This window comes from Boleophthalmus pectinirostris, unplaced genomic scaffold, assembly GCF_026225935.1.
Source record: "Boleophthalmus pectinirostris isolate CB_2022bp ecotype Guang Dong unplaced genomic scaffold, ASM2622593v1 HiC_scaffold_5, whole genome shotgun sequence".
Lineage (NCBI taxonomy): Eukaryota > Metazoa > Chordata > Actinopteri > Gobiiformes > Gobiidae > Boleophthalmus > Boleophthalmus pectinirostris.
In genome coordinates this window covers 7,861,755-7,879,605 of record NW_026571404.1, presented here as the reverse complement: position 1 = coordinate 7,879,605, position 17,851 = coordinate 7,861,755, and the positions used below count along the sequence as shown (strand labels likewise).

General features: G+C 43.2%; 1 protein-coding gene across 1 annotated transcript in view; it reads left to right on the top strand.

Annotated features, from left to right (window-relative positions):
• The window catches only part of LOC110175781 (adhesion G protein-coupled receptor A3), an 820,856-nt gene that overhangs the window by 457,210 nt on the left and 345,795 nt on the right, over positions 1 to 17,851 (top strand). The gene's annotated exons all lie outside the window — the stretch shown is intronic.

The window sequence follows — 17,851 nt, the reverse complement described above, 5'->3', positions numbered from 1 at the left end:
CTACAACGGAGCACTGAGTGAAAACAATGTAATACATACACCACACCTGTATGTGGCGCTGTTAACAGTGATAATCATATTTAATAATGCAAATGTCATCACTGTTTTTTTAAACTTCAAGGTAATTTAGTCTGTTTTAGATGTATCCCAGAAATCTAGCCGTTTTGTTTTGCAAAAGTTAAACAAGTTTTAGTTTTTAGCCATAAGATTTGGATGAGAATTATTACAATAAATTGGTCTCAAAATCCAACTGTTTAATTACCCGTGCCTAATCTTTGTTATTGATCTGTGTGCTTAATCTTAAGTTTGCTTGTCCACATGATAATGCAACGCTGGCATTCTCAGATTTCTCCACTCTGGAACCTACGGAAGCTGAGAGGGGTCACAACAAACGCAAACGCCGCAAAAAATACAACGAAACACAACAAAAAGCCACAACACACCAAAAAAAGCCACAACGGAAGTGACCGTGGGACTCTATTTTCCGACGGGCAAGTGAAGGAGATGAACTACAACGTGAAATGAATAATGATATAACAATAAATTACATTTACTTACGTTTCCAACTTCTTCGTTCCTTTGCTTTTCACATTGTACTTCTTCTTCTTCACTTGCTGCTTGATCTGTCCGTCGGAAAATAGAGTCCTGCGGTCACTTCCGTTGTGACTTTTTGATGTGTTGTGGCTTTTTAATGTGTTGCGGCATTTGCATTTTTGTTGTGGCGTTAGTATTTGTTGCGGCGTTTGCATTAAAATAGAGTCCCGCGGTCATGTCCAATGTGGCTTTTTTTGGTGTTGTGGCTTTTTGTCGTGTTGTCGCATTTGCATTTGTTGCGGCGTTTGCGTTTGTTGTGACCCTCTCGGCTTCCGTGGGGAACCCGTTGCCAAAAAAACATACAAATACAAACTTCACAGTTGCGACCAAAAAACGTTGTCGTGCGAACACACCCTAAACCATGGCAGCTTACACGTACCACAGTTTCAGAAACGCTTGGTCTTGTGATTTCTGAAGTTTGATCCTGATCTTTATTAAATATGTTCAATTGTTCAAACGTTTTATGATATATCTCTCTATAAGTCAGTCATCTCTGTTCTTTTCCGCTGCTGTCTGCGTTTAAACTGCCTAACTGAATCCCTGTCACATCCGGCACACACTGCATTGTAATCTGTTTGCATTGAAGACTCGGAGATGTAATGAGATTTAAGCGTGTCTTTGTTCAGAGCGCACCAACAAACAGACAGCGTAATTAGCCCGTGCTTTGGCATTAGCTCCACAGACACAGTGAGGCCTGGAAATAGTTTTATGCTCCTTAAGATAAACCACAGAAGCTCCCTCATCGATTGCACGCCTCAGCTCGCAACAAGGGCAAAAATCAATCACGTCTTTTGGTAATACTTTTAGGGCAGTTTCAAGGCGTGTGTTGTCTCAGAAAGGATATTTTTTTGTGTTTTTTGACAAATGTACTTTTGTGTGATGCTCGGGCGGATCGTCCATAAGCAACTTCTGCAAACAACGTGAAGAAAAACTTGAAGGTGCATTGTGGAACTTTTCTTTTTTTGGAGGGTCCGTCAAATGATTTTGTCCATGGAGATGTTGTTTCCTTCGTGTGGAATGTTTCACAGTATGGCATTAAATCTTTCTGTCTTCATGGAGACCAAACCGGACGAAGTTACAAGTCAGATCTGTGGAGAGTAGAGAGAATTTTTGAGCTTTAACATCAGCTGTAATTGAATAAATGCAAGGTAGCGGTGTTTAATGTCACACTGTGGAACATTCCAGGCAGAGCAATGACATCTCCATGGAAACGAGCAGTCTTAAAGGTCCTATATTACACAAAATGGATTCTTGTGAGCTTTAAGTCATGTTCTAATGTTGTTTACTCATCAAAAACATATACAGCAAAGAACTGGAAGAAAAAAAGTACTTTTTAGCACAAAAAAAGTGTTATTTTAACTATTTGAAAGATAAACGGGGGTTCAAATTAGGGTTATTTGCCAGAGTTGATATGCCATCCATCCATTTTCTTTCACTTATCTGGGGCCGGGTCGTGGGGGCAGCAGTCTAACCAGGGACTCTCAGACTTCCTCCACCCCGGACACTTCCTCCAGCTCCTCCAGAGGGACCCAGACATAGTCCCTCCAGCTTGTCCTGAGTCTTCCCCGTGGCCTCCTTCCATTGGGACATGCCCAGAACACGGGAGACGCCTAGGAGGTATTCGGAACAGATGCCCGAGCCACGTCAACTGGCTCCTCTCGACATGGAGGAGCAGTGTCTCTACTCCGAGCTCCTCCCGTGTGACTGAGCTCCTCACCCTGTCTCTATCTAAGGGAGCGCCCAGCCACCCTGCGGAGGAAACTCATTTCGACCTCTTGTATCCGCGATCTCGTCCTTTCGGTCACTACCCAGAGCTCATGACCATAGATGAGGGGAGGAACATAGATTGACCGGTAAATCGAGAGCTTTGCCTTTCAACTCAGCTCCCTCTTCACCACAACGGTCCGATACAGCGATACAGAGTTGATATGATCGCAGCTAATTGAACTTCCCCTAGTGTTAATTCAACATCCCTTAGTGTTTATTTGACACTTCAAACTCCCGCGAGAGAAGACCAGTTTGAACCAGTTTTGTGCATAATTTCATCTTCTCTGTTTGTTGTTTAACTAAATCAGAATAACCATACAAAGGGTTAAACATTGATTTCAGGGTTAAACAGGAAATTTGATCCATTGATCCAAATGTTAAATTAACTCTAGAAGAGATTGAATTCATACAAACCCTGAGAAAACGTTAAAATTTTATTTTGTGAGAGTAAATTTTAACACTTTTGGAGTATTTGTCTTTTGTTTCATTCACACGTTTAACACACAAATCCGACATATTTAGGCTGAGTTCTCGCAAATGAAAAACACTCTTGAATTGCCAGTTTCTATTGAACTAAAGTTAAAAGGTCGACACTAACTTGAAAACCACAACTTCATGACATCACAAGGTGGAACAGAGCATTTTGAGCTTCGGAGATGGTGACAGACTGATAATAAAAAGTTACTCAAACATGTGTAAATGAAACAAAACACAACTCCAGGTCTGTTTTTGAGGAGGAAACAACACTTTAACATGACTAAAACCTCACAAGAGTCTATTTTGTGTAATATAAAACCTTAAAACGACATAGTTATTAGTTCACAAATGAAAGCAGAAGTAGAAGTAGAGAAAATTTGTAACGTTAAGTAAGGATACAGTCTTACACGATAACTTTATAATAAAACCTCTCGTGTTAAGAGTGAGTTTTTGGCTTTGTCCCTTTTACCTTTTCAGATTATTAAAGTCAATCGTTGGATTTTCCAGTATCAGTAAAACAAAGGTCACCTGCTTGTTAACATTTATTTTTGTTCCCAGACTAAAGCAGGTCGTTGATGGATGAGTCCCGTGGTTAGTCTGACCTCCGCCGCGCTCGGTGTAAACCAACGGGGTCGTGTTAGTCGGAGCGTGCCGCCTACCTCACGCAGATGGGACGATGTTAAAATGCTGATTTTGTCCAAGTATCTGAGCACATTTTGTCTCATCCCAGTGCAGATATATTTTATGAGGAGCTCTTTAGGTTAAAATAAGTCCGCTGTGTACTGTCTGCAGACAATTCATTATATTTTCATACTAGTTGTTGTTAGATTTAGTTCTTCATATGACAGGGATATATTGTTTTGTTTTTTTTTTTTTCTTAAAGGGCACTTAGGCTACGTTCAGACTGCAGGGCTTAACGCTCAATTCCGATTTTTTGGGTGAAATCCGATGTTTTTGCGAGGTCGTTCACATTTCCAATTAAATGCGACTTGTGTGTGACTCCAGTGTGAATGTTAAACAGCCCGAAAGTGTCCCACATACACAATGGAGGACACGACGACGTCAACCGCAGCGAGAAGTTGTCCAAACATGGAGGAGAGAATTGAGCACCTGGCGATTTTAAAGTTCCTCTCGTACCGTAGCCAGAACATGTAAAACTTACTTGTTTTAAGGAGGAGATTGAGAAGGAGAAGGACGAGGTTTCTGGTCGTGGTGTTTTGTGGGACAGCGGCAGCGACGTCCGTTGAAAGGAACATGTGGATGTGGAGACGGAGCCAAGAGTGGTGATGTGCTTCGCTTCAGTGACACAGAGTTCATTAACAATGTTCACCTACTTCAGCGCAGAATAGTGACGTTTGTGGCTTGTTGATAACGTGTAGGTCGGATGAATGCGCTTTGGCTTTTCATCAATCATTTGGATAATTTCAGCTCTGGAATTTCCAGTCTCCACTAAACTAATGGTAAAAGGTGTTTACTTGTCGAAGATACCTTGAAAAACATGCATTCTTACTTTGAGAAGACTTGCATCTCCACAGATCTGACTTGTAATTTGGCCTGGTTGTGCCACCAGTTTAAGGACATAAAGATGGTGGCCCCTTTCAGAAAAGTTATATTGTGCAGCTTTATTAAATACAGTTTTGTAATTTGCATTTTTAGAAGCACATAGTGGGAAGTTAATGAAAAATATGACTTGGGGGAAAAAAAACATCAAATACACTATTAAAACTTTGATTAAAGTCTATAATGGATGAGTTCTCTCTTTTGTATATCGACAGCCAACTTCTATTTCAGATTTTGAAGTGTTTTTTGTTTTCATCAAAACATTACAAATATCTTAATCTTCTTAAACACACTTGGCAAAACCTTGTTTATGCAAACACAAACTTAAACAACCTCTAACTTCCTTTAATAATAATGTATAAGTTTTATATAACGCTTTTCTGGACACTCAGAAACACTTTACAGAGCATTATTCATTCACTCCACACTCGGTGGAGGTAAGCTACTACTGTAGCCACAGCTGCCCTGGGGCAGACTTAACAAAAGTGAGGCTGCCAATCTGCACCATCGGCCCCTGCGACCACCACCATCACTCACACACACTCCACTTTCATACTAGGCAATGTGGATGAAGTGCCTTGCCTAAGGACACAACCACAGTTTTGGCAACTGGAGCCCCCTGTGGGCACCTGATTTTCCCAGTGTCTCCATCCAAGTACTGACCAGGCCCAGTCCTGCTGAGCGTCTGACAAGATCAGGCTTTGACCAGCTGGTGTGGCCTTTAACAAACGGTAAATGGTCACTTTTTTTTTTTACATTGCTTCACCTCATGCATTATGGCCGTTATCCGTTTTTTTAATTATTAATTTAAAGACAAAATTTAATTGTTATCCGTTTTTGCCATTTTTGGTTTTTATGAAAATAATGAAGTTTTTTTTTTTTTTTTTTTTGAAAAAGGAATGAACAAATGATACATGGATTTAAGAGGAGCCATTGTTTCACCAGCCTTAAAGTGGACACACGCTCCACCAGCTGAGCTGCTCTCGCCACACACCTGTTTTTTGATCACAGCAGCTCAATGTCTGGTCAAAAAACATTAAAATAGGCACATGTAGAGTTTGTACGTCGAGCGTCAGATGCCCTCCCCTGTCCCTGCGTGCGCCCGGATTCTCCTCTTCTACATTACCTCATGGCCAGTGGCGTTTTTTTTTTTACTGCGCTTGTGCTAAACGGCCAGTGGATTGACACGGGCTTATTACCCCTGTTTAACAGATTAGACTGCCAATCTCCGGGGAATTCATTGGCTCGGCGTAAGCTTAGATCATCATCTTTTTAGGATAATTGCACTTCCCGTCAAGGCCATCCAGGCTGTGGTGATGTAGCCTCCAGAAAACAGGAACCTTGTGGAGAAAGACCCAAGATGCTTTTTTTTTTTTCTTTTCTTTTCTTTTTTTTTATTCTCCAGTCGAGTGGATTGGCGTTAGTCCCGTCATGGCTAAAGGCAGTTTGGCTCCGGATACGACGGAGAGATCGATCACGACGTGGAGAGGAGAGAGAGAGAGATGGAAGGAGAAGAGATGGAAGATTAAGAGAGAAAAAAGAGAGGGATGGAGGAGAGAGGGAGATGGAAGGAGAAGTGATGGGAGTGAGAGAGAGAAAGATGGAAGAATAAGAGAGAGGCAGAGAAAGATGGAAGGAGAAGAGATTGAAGAGAGAGAAATGGAGGGAGGAGAGATGGAAGAAAGTGAGTGAGAGTGAGAGAGAGATGGAAGAATAAGAGAGAGGCAGAGAAAGATGGAAGGAGAAGGGATTGAAGAGAAAGAAATGGAAGAGAGTGAGAGAGAAAGAGATAGATGGAAGAATAGAATAAGAGAGAGACAGAGAAGGATGGAAGGAGAAGAGGTAGAGGAGAGAGAGAGACAGAAGAAAGGAACAGAAATTTAAGAGAGAGACAAAGAGGGGGGGAGATGGAAGGAGAAGAGATGGATGATAGAGAGTGATAGAAGGAGAAGATAGAAAGAGACAGAAAGAGAGAGAGAGATGGAAGGAGGAGAAAGAGATGAAAGAAGTAAAATTAATTGAAGAGAGCGACAAAAAGAGAGAGAGTGAGAGAGATGGAAGGAGCAGAGATGGAAGCGAGCGAGTGAGAGAGAGAAATGGAAGACTAAGAGAAAGAGAGAAGAAAGAGAGATGGAAGGAAGGAAAAGAAATTGAAGAGAGAGGAGACAAAGGGAGAGAGGGAGATGGAAGGAGAAGCGAAGGAAGAGAGAATGAGAGACGGAAGGAGAAGAGATGAAAGATAGAGAGATGGAATAATAAGAGAGAGAGATGGAAGGAGAAGAGATGGATGAGACTGAGAAATAGAGAGAGAGAGATGGAAGGAGAAGAGAGAGAGACAGAGAGATGGAAGGAGAAGAGATAGAAGAGAGAGAGAGGTGGAAGAATAAGAGAGAGACACAGTGACAGATGGAAGAAAGGAAAAGAAATTGAAGAGAGAGACAAAGAGAGAGACGGAGATGGAAGGAGAAGAGATAGAGGAGAGAAAGAGATGGAAGACAGGAAAAGAAATTGAAGAGAGAGACAAAGGGAGAGAGGGAGATGGAAGGAGAAGAGGTTGAAGTGAGAGAAATGGAAGGAGGAGAGATGGAAGAATAAGAGAGACAGAGAGAGATAGAGGAGAAGAGATGGAGGACAGAGAGAGAGAGATGGAAGCAAGGGAAAGAAACTGAAGAGAGAGACAGAGAGAAAGAGGGAGATAGTAGTAGAAGAGATGTAAAAGAGAGAGAGAGAATAAGAGAAAAAGAGAGAGATGGAAGCATAAGACAGAGAAAGATGGAAGGAGAAGAGATGGAAGAGAGAGAGACAGAGAAGAGAGGGAGAAAGAGAAATGGAAGAGAGAGAGGTTGAAAGAGAAGAGATGGAAGAGAGAGAGACAGACAGACCGAGATGGAGGAAAGAGAGAGAGATGGAAGGAAAAGAAACTGAAGAGAGAGACAAAGAGAGAGTGGGAGATGGAAGGAGAAGAGATGGAAGAGAGTGAGAGAGAGATAGAGGTGAAAGAATAAGAGAGAGAGAGAGAGATGGAAGGAAAAGAAACTGAAAAGAGACAGACAAAGAGAGAGTGGGAGATGGAAGGAGAAGTGATGTGAGAGAAAGAAATGGAAGGAGGAGAGATGGAAGAGAGTGAGAGAGTTGAAAGAATAAGAGAGAGAGAGAGAGAGAGAGAGAGATGGAAGGACAAGAGATGGATGGGAGAGAGAAAGATGGAAGGAAGGAAAAGACATTGAAGAGAGAGACAAAAGGAGAGAGGGAGATGGAAGGAGAAGAGATGGAAGTGAGGGAGAGATAGATGGAAGACAGGGAGAAAGAGAGAGATGGAGAGAGAGAGGTTGAAAGAGAAGAGACGGAAGGAGACGAGATGGGAGAGAGAGAGACAGAGAGAGGGATGGAAGGACAAGAGATGGAAAAGAGTGACTGAGAGAGAGACGGGAGGAGGAGAAACGCAAGGGAGAGAGAGAGAAAGGGAGGAAGAGAAGAGATGGAAGAAGAGAGAGAGAGAGAGAAGAGGAGAGAGAGGAGCTGACTGTGGTGCGGTGGATCGATGTGGGGTGTGCGCGTCGGAGGAACATGAGCGGACAGATAAATCCTTCATCCTCGCGTGGCTCCTGGTGAGGTGTCCGGCCGAGCTGAGGGACGCCAAACACACACAAATCAAGAGAAAAACCCTGGACACAAACGATGTACTCCTCAGTGTTTGACAGTTACTTCAGATGTTTTATTCACTTCAGTTTATTTTGGCACAGCCCCAAAATTACAACAGAATCATCTCCCAGGGCTCAGCGAAATTGTTCTTTTAAAGGGTTTGTATTACGCAAAATTGACAAAAATGACTAAAAAACCTTGTTTGCCTCATTACATATCTCAGTTTAGATCTGTACTAACATGTTCTGAGATTTCCTAACGTATAATTTGTCCCAAGGTTAGTAACAATCAACATGGAGAATCTCCAAAATCAAATATTATTCACGCCCAACGAGGTCTCGGTATCACGTTTATTTCTTTCAACCCATCCATCCATTTTCTTGACTAGTATCTGATTTTTGATACAACATTTATGTAGGCTTAGTACATCGCAAATGTATTCATATCTATTTAGTTATTCATTCATCCAACCATCCATTTTCTTCTGCTTATCGGGGGCTGGATTGCGGGGAAAGCAGTCTAAGCAGGGACTCCCAGACTTCCTCTAGCTCCTCCAGGGGGACCCCAAGGTGTTCCCAGGCCAGTCCAGAGACATAGTCACTCCAGCGTGGGTCTTCCTCGGGGCCTCCTCCTGGTGGGGAACACCCAAGAGGCATCCAGAACAGATTCCCTAGCAACCTCGACTGTTCCTCTCGACGTGGAGGCGCAGCGGCTCTACTCCGAGCTCCTCAAATGTGACTGAACTCCTCACCTTGTCTCTAAGTGAGCACCCAGCCATCCTGATTCATCAGCTGGTTTTACTTCAATTCACTTTGCAGAAACCATCTGACCTGGCAGTGGTAGAATTTGTTGATGGTAGGCGAGTACTTCTTATCATTTAACCAATTGCTGCTATTTGGTAGTCATTATATAATTCGTGGCTAACGGATGTAACTGGTATATTAGTCAAATATTATTCACGCCCAACGAGGTCTCGGTATCATGTTATTTTGTTCAACCTATCCATCCATTTTCTTGACTAGTATCTGATTTTCGATACAACATTTATGTAGGCTTAGTACATCGCAAATGTATTCATATCTATTTAGTTATTCATTCATCCAACCATCCATTTTCTTCTGCTTATCTGGGGCTGGTTTGCAGGGGCAGCAGGCTAAGCAGGGATTCCCAGATTTTCTTCATCCCAGACACTTCCTCCAGCTCCTCCAGAGGGACCCCAAGACGTTCCCAGGCCAGTCCATAGAGACATAGTCCCTCCAGCGTGTCCTGGTTCTTCCCCGGGGCCTCAACCCGGTGGGACATGCCCGGAACACCTCCCGAGGTAGATGGCCAGGAGGTATCCGGAACAGATGCCCGAGCCACCTCAGCTGCTCCTCTCGACGTGGAGGAGCAGCGTCTCTACTCTGAGCTCCTCCCGTGTGACTGAGCTCCTAACCCTGTCTCTAAGGGAGCGCCCAGCCAGCCTGATTCATCAGCTGGTTTTACCTTATTTTCCGGGCTATTAGATGCGCTCTTAAGCCTGCAACCCCATCAAAAAACGACCCCCCCCCAATCCAGAGCGCCCTATACACGAATCCACTCGGGTGTCCCAGCACGACTTCAGTAAACTACAAAGCCGCACCACCAGCCGCACACGCAATCACGCATGGAGCAGACAGCGACCGCACAGCGAAACACACACGCAGCCACACTCATCACTCCACGCCGACGAGGAACAGAAAAAGCGACTGCAATGTGCCACTTCTAGACACGAACTGAACAACTGAGTCACTGCGAACACGCCGACAATCCGTTGGTCCCAGACAGCACCCTCCCTACACGCCGCAACTGAACAAAGCCCAGAGTCACCGTGAACGCCACAAACAAAGTCCCACTGACCCATCCAACTGTTGTGTTATAGTCCGGTGCGGTTTATTTGTGAAAAAAGTTCGAAGATAGGCCATTCAATGACAGTGCGCCTTATAATCCAGAGCGCCTAATAGCCCGGAAAATACGGTACTTCAATTCACTTCGTAGAAACAGTCTGACCTCGCAGTGTTAGGATTCGTTCGCTTGACGGTAGGCAGGTACTTTTTATCCTTTAACCAATCGCTGCTATTTGGTCGTGACGTATGTAATGTGCTGCTAACGGGGCTAACTGGCATATTAAGCTTTTCCCAAATCCCGTAGGAAGAAGGACAATAAAGTCTTGCCCCTTGATAAAATTCACCAAACATTCTCTTTATTCCGGCTTTAAATCCTCGATCTCGGGAATCGTTGACAACACAGAATATATGCCTCTTCGCTGGTAGAATAGTGCCCAAACTTGCACTTCCGGGGTTTTTGCGAACCGTCTAGTGTATTCTGATTCCTGACCTAGTCGCTGGAGAGAAATAAAATTGAGTGGAGGCAGTAGGTGGCACCAACCTGGCAAGCGCCCAGCCACCCTGTGGAGAAAACTAATTTCAACCTCTTATATCCGCGATCTTGTCCTTTTCGATCATTACCCAGAGCTCATGACCATAGGTGAGGGGAGGAACGAAGATTGAGCGGTAAATCGAGAGCTTTGCCTTTCGGTTCAGCTCCTTCTTCACCACAATGGTCCGATAGAGCGACCACAGCCTCAGTGCCAGCGCAATTTTTGCTCAACCCATAGAATGTATATGTATATATCTAACCCACGAGCCGCACTGTTCCAAATAGAAAGTGATCATGGAGATGTTTCTGGCTCCATCGACTCAAAAATGTCGCTCCTCTCTGGGTAACTGTCGTCATTTTGGTCTTAAAGTGTTCGTATTAACACACTCTACATGATCCTGATGTTTTTATTTTGCTATTTTGTCCATAACTTAATCCCTAATACGGAACTTAGCTCTAAATTTGTCCTCCTTATAACTCCTTGCCTCTGTGAGCTTCATTTGCCTGGAGCTGGACGCTGTAGGTGACGCCACACTCCCTTAGTCCGCGTCTTTATCCCGTCTTTCTCGCTCTGTAACCTTGACAAAAGACTCCTTATTCAAAGCATTTTCAAAGCGCACTATTTGATCATGTTCGCACTTTACCCTCCTCTGTACATGTTCAAACTAACCTCCCTGACCTCAAGTACAAAAGTTTTCAAAAGGAACACAAAAAGAACACAAAATGCCTACGTCCGCAGCTCTCTATTCTACCTTTCTTTCTCTTTTTCTTTCGCTCTGCATCCTCCGCTCCCGGTGAGGTGTCTCCAGCATGGATAAGCTCCGAACCCCCGTTGAATCTCAAGCAGCAACGAATCAAGAATGAATATATTAGAGCAAATGGCACGGACGGGAACAGAACTGGCTAACTGGTCTTTCCATGTTTTATTCCACGCGTGTTCTCCCGTGGACAGCTTCGGGTCATCAGCATGTGGAGAAAGCTTTCGTCAGCGTTTATGTAGTCATGCTTCGTCAGTGCGATTTGCCTCAGATTAATTTGTATGTTCGGGGTAGTTATGGCGACGCGGTATTTACATAAAATGGAAATGATAATAAGTCATGACTAGAATTTGGTGATGTCAGCTCTGATGAGACGTGTTAGCAGACGCATCGTTGAAAGGGAAATTCAGCAAAGGGTCCATACAAATGCAATTTAAACTAAACTAAAATACTTGTATCTGAACATTTTGGAATTAAAAGGCTATGTATATTACTCTAATTTCACTCTTGTGAGGTTTAAGTCATGTTATAATGTTGTTACCTCATCAAAAACAGACCTGGAGTGTGTTTTGTTTAATTCACACATATGTGTAATCCTTTATTATGTGTGTTTACATCTCCAAAGTTCAAAATGTGCGTTCAACCTTGTAAATTTAAAGTGCCTATGACAGGTTGAACTACTCATTTTACTAAAACACTCATAACTGTGACTGTTATGTTTATGATTTTACAAAAAAATATATATGTTTTTTCCCAGTTTGGAATTTTTTTTTCAGGTTTCAAATTGTACTTTCTGGTTCACATTAGGTTATTCCATACCTGTTACCATAGCAACCATATTGCACAAATGTCAAAACTCCTTAAATGTACACAAAAATGTATATTTACCAAATAAATGTATAACAAAACATCTTTATTTTATTGAAATTATGTTTCAGTTAAAGTAAAGACAAAGCTCTCGATTTACCGCTCAATCTACGTTCTTCACCTATGGTCATGAGCTTTGAGTAATGACCAAAAGGATGAGATCGCGGATACAAGCGGCCGAAATGAGTTTCCTTCGCAGGGTGGCTGGGCGCTCCCTTAGAGAGAGGGTGAGGAGCTCAGTCACATGGGAGGAGCTCGGAGTAGAGCCACTGCTCCTCCACGTCAAGAAGAGTCAGCTGAGGTGGCTCGAGCACCTGTTCCAGATGCCTCCTGGACGCCTCCCTGGAGAGGTGTTCCGGGCATGTCCCACCGGGAGAAGGCCCCGAAGAAGAGCCAGGACACACTGGAGGGACTAGATCTCTGGGCTGGCCTGGGAATGCCTTGGAGTCGGAAGTGTCCAGGGTGAAGGAAGCCTGCTAACCCTGCTTAGACTGCTGCCCCCACGACCCGGCTCCGGCTAAGCAGAAGAAAATAATGGATGGATGTAAATGGATTAAAGTAACCAAAAAAAATATGCTTCTAGCGTGCAAATTGTTACAAATTTTGGACAGGGCTCTTTCTATCAGTATTTTTCAACTTTTCTTCACAAATTGCTTCTTAGGTCGTTTTCACACCGCTAGTTCGATTATTTGGTCCGCACCAGGCAATAAAATTGTTATTATGTAGCAAATACACTCCAGTGTGGTCCGCGTTCACACCGGCAAACGAACCAAAACTGGTTCAATTGACGTGTTCTGTTTCCCCGGTAAAACAGCGATACTCCAGTTATCAACACGATATGTTCCTGTTAATACCGCGGGCCGTCCTCATCTCAAATTATCACCATGAACTCATAAAACAGCAACATGTAGAACTTTGTACAAACTCACCGCATCAGCCCAGAGTTCGGGTAACAGCAGCAGCCAACAGCTCCTCAGGACGGGGCTGGGGTCTGGTCCTTGGTCTTCTGTTACAAGTTCGTTGGTCAGATGGTCCGGAGGCTCTGTCCTCCATGTGCTGGTTCCAAACGGTGGCGAGCAAGACCAGTGCTTGATGGACTGAGTCCGAGCGGGTACGTTCAGTCGTCTGCGCGCTGTTTCCGTGCGGGAAAAGCAAGAATGCGCTGTGGACTACAGGTCTGTGGGGGCTGCTCCGGTTCTCCGCGCTCAAGAACCACGGCTGGTTCCGAGGTGGTGCAGCATCCGGACAGAAGCGTGAGTCCAGTTTGGTTTGTTATATGTTGTTCTGAGCGTCCGTCCTCCGCGCATTTGGTTCTTCCCGGGGAAAGCGCTTCCTCAGGTCGAGGCTCCCGCTCCAGCTCCTCTGAGCCCGGCCTGAACTGGAGCTGCTCCCGCTGGTTCGGGACTCTGGTTTGGATCTAGTCCGACTGTATTTCTCACACTAGGCTAAAACAGGGACTTTTTTAAGTTGTATCAATTGAATGGGCGATTGCCATGAAATTATTTGGTTAATTAAAGCCTAAAATAACAAATGTTGGTTGCTGTGTGATCACGGGGAACACCGGGTCGTCTCTGTGCGTGTAGGTCCCGAACAGGGGTACGCACCCCCAATTTTGACTCACTCTGGAGCCACACGTTCGCACACTGATACTTGCTCTGATCTTCGTGTGTTACATTCTCTGTATTGGCCATTGTTGGTAAAATAATTCGAAAATGAATCGCGTCTGCGTCTGGACAACAATCTGTTACTGCGCTGGAGTCGTACAGCGTCATTTCAGGCAGAAGAGACGCGTTTCTCCCATGATGCATTTCGAATAGTCCGTTTGTCCATACTGTCTATGGTTTGGACCCGGGTTCGCGTTCACACCAGAGGAACCGCACCAAAGTTGGTCATTTGGTGCGGATTCAAGCGAACCGAGACCACCTCTTTTTTCGGTCTCGGTCCGCTTGATTTGGTTCGGGTCCGAGTCCGATTGATGCTTTCACACCAACGCAAACGAACCGAACTAACCACTTTTGGTTCGAATGGACCGTTTGGTGCGCACCAAATACTGTCGGTGTGAAAACACCCTTAATCAGTGTGAAACTATAATTTATATTTACAACACATATTATCCCACTAAATTAAGTCAAAATTAGAGAATGATCAAACCTGACATACTCACTTTAATCTAGACTGGCAATTCCAGATATAAAAATAGTGAAGGTGTATAGAGATTAAAAACACAGTGGAGCACTTCCCTTATACTTTTTATGAAACTCAAATACAATTTTAAGGTTAGAAAATTGTATTTACCACCATCCTTATTAGTAGCCAGGCTAGTGCCTCCACTCAATTTCATTTCTCTCCAGCGACTAGGTCAAGAATCAGAATACACTAGACGGTTTCCAAGAACCCCAGATGTTGTAGACACCGGCCAATCAGTGAAGAGCTGTGAAGCCATGAAGTCAAACTCAAGCACCTGCCTGGGTTCCTTTTGTGGAACAGCACAACAGTAAACAAAGTGGTCGAGATGGATGTAGACGAAGACAGACATTCTGTGTTGTCAACGATTCCCGAGATCGAGGATTTAAAGCCAGAACATAGAGAATGTTTGGTGAATTTTATCAAGAAGAAAGACGTTATTGCTCTTCTTTCTACAGGATTTGGAGCATTACATATGTCATGACCAAGTAGCAGCGATTAGTTAAATAAAAAAATATAAAAAGTATCTAAGTACCATCTACCATCGAGCGAACGAATCCTAATGTTGCGAGGTCAGAGGGTTTCCATAAAGTGAAACTTATTAAGCCAATTTTACACAATTTTCTGATCTATGTTATGGATGTTATAATATTTCCTCATCACAAACATGCATAGAGTTGTGGATAGGATTACTCAAACATGTGTGAATGAAACAAAACACAACTCCGGGTTTGTTTTTAATGAGCTAACAACATTATAACATGGCTTAAATCTCACAAGAATCCATTTTGTGTTATAAACTAATATGGGTTGATTAGAAACTCAAAATTGTTGTTCATTTTTTGTTATAATGTCATAAAACCATTCAAATCTAGGTCAATTAGAATCAAGTAATCATTGAAAGTACATTATATCAGCTTCACTGTGCCGCTAGTTGCCTTCATTTCAGAATTTAGAACATTCTGACGACACAGGATTTTAAAGAGACAACACTTTTTCTATCTAAAGCTTGAACAAAACAGCTTTTCTCCAGAGCCCTCCGCAGCTCACTCCCATACACTGTATTTGTCCTTCCTTTGATTCAACACTTCCTCATTTAGCGCAGACTCCGCCTCGGGACCAAAGCTCGGTTCAAAAGCAACAGATCCTCACTCAGGGTCACACAAACTTTACCACCAAGGTTATGCAAGGTAACACACTCCTACACAAAGCAAAGAAAGGTTCCGTACTGTGCTTTATTCTGGCGTTTCGCTATTTTTGCATTCTAAGCCATGTTATAATTAGGGACGCCTATACATGTATTCATGCTGAACTGTTTTGGTGCAGTAACTTCTTGGGTTCTTTTTTAAAAACAATGCAGTAAAGTGTATTGACCTTGTTGACATGTTTCGGCTGCTGCTGCTGCTGCCATCTTCAGAACTGACGTGCCGTATATCAGCTGGACGGGAGGTGTGGTCAGTCTGAGTGACCTGCAGGTCCATCAGGACGACCACACCCAGAGGAAGTAACAACAGCTGATATACGACACGTCACCACCAACACCGGGGACAGTTCTGAAAATGTCTTGCAGCCGACACATGTCAACAAGGTAAACACACTTTACTGTACTGTCTTTAAAAAGAACCCAAGAAGTTAAAGTACATAAGAAGACAAAATGAACATGTTTGGGGTGTGCACAAGTGAATTTGTGCAATTTGTGTGTGTTTACATTCCGTCACTACATGTACAGTTAGACAGAAGGCTCTGCTCTTTAATATTCATGAGGGAACTTGTAATTGGCGTGACAGTGTTTCCCGCAGCGCTTTATAGTTAGTGCGGCCGCCTTGACAGCAATTGCCCTCTGCCTTGACTAAGTCCCTCTGAACCATGTGACTCCTCACAAAACTACAGTCGTCCCACCGTGTTCCTCACTATTGCCTTTCGCTGGCACTGAATCTCCGCCCTCCACATACGTACCTCTGTTCCTAGTGAAAGTGTATTTTCAACCGCCGGGGACGTTGTAACTGCAGCAGATCTGCACTTACTGAAGACAATGTGGACACGTTGTTTTTTCTGGCCAAAAATATAAAGATTGAGTAAAACTTTATGCTGAAACTGTTAGTGCTGTGCTTTACTTTTTACAAAGTTTTGTTTACAGTTTACGATAAATTTATTATTATATTTTTTTTAAATAATATTTCAAACATTTGTTTCTTATTTGAGAATATTTTATTTAACGTATTAGTATGACCAAGCAGCACTCTGCATTTATTTTATTTTCCCGTTTGTATAATGCAGTGCTTCTCGCCCCTGGGGGGGCGCGAGGCTCCGTCAAGGGGGGCGCGTTTGACCTCGGGGAACATGCTTTTTTATTTTTTTATTTTGATTTTTTTTACTGTCCTAGAATAAAGTGCAATTGCACTTCCACTACATTAGGGGGCAGTGGCGCTCTCATTGGCAGAGTGTGCGGAGGGAGCATTTGCTCGGTGGTGTAGGAGTTTTGTTTGCACTGAGCATGTGCGCTTTGCACACAGCACAGAGTTTGAGTATGAAGTGTAGACACGACGTGCAGCAGACCGTCAAGTGACACCATGAAAAAATATTTAACAGGGATGAGAAGACAGGCGGAGAGAGACGGAGATAAAGAGACAAACGAAAATCTCCCGAAAGCTAAGACGAGGAAATATGACGAAGCGTATGTAGCGCTTGACTTCACTGTGACTACGGTGGGACACGAGGAAAGACCGGTGTGTTACTGTGTCTAAAAATGTTGGCAGCGGACAGCATGAAGCCCAATAAATTAAGGCATCACTTAAATACATTACACCCCAATCACTGATAAGCCGCTTGACAACATTAATACAGAGATCAGAAAATAGCGTAATATGAGCTCTTTAAATTACCATCTGTAGGTGATGGAATGGATTGATTTTCTGCTACGGCTACTTTGGAAGTGAACCTTGTTTTATTCATACAAAATCCATCTTGCCATCTTAAGTTAGATTTATTTATGTCAGAGTACTTGGAAAAAAATAAATAAAAAAAATACATAACGGAACATTCCCCTGAGAATGAAAGGAGAGGTTGTAGTAAAAGAGAAAAAAAACAAAACATAGCTCCAGGCGAGATTTGGACGAGTGAACAGCTTAATTGCATGTTTAAAACGCCGGTATAGCGCAGCACCATTGACACATACCTTTAAAGGTTCTATATAACGGAAAATTGACTCTTGTGGGAGTTAAGTCGTGTTAGAATGCTGTTACCTCCTCGAAAACATACCCGGAGTTGTGTTATGTTTCATTCAACACTTTCTCATTAGTCCCTCTACATCTCCATAGTTTAATATAGAGCACTGTTCCACCTTGGAGCATTAGTTTTCAAGTTAACAGCTACTTTTAACCTTTTGTTTAGCAGAGATTGGAAATTCCAGGGCTGAAATTATCCAAATGATTCCAGTGAAGATGAATGGAGTTTAAAGGGCCCACATTACGTTATTTTTTGATCGATGTTATGTCGTTTCCTCCTCACAAACAGACCTAGAGTTGCATATTTACCCTGCGTACTACAGAAAACACAATGGCATCATCAGGGTATCATTAAAAAGTTGCCGATACGATACATACCTC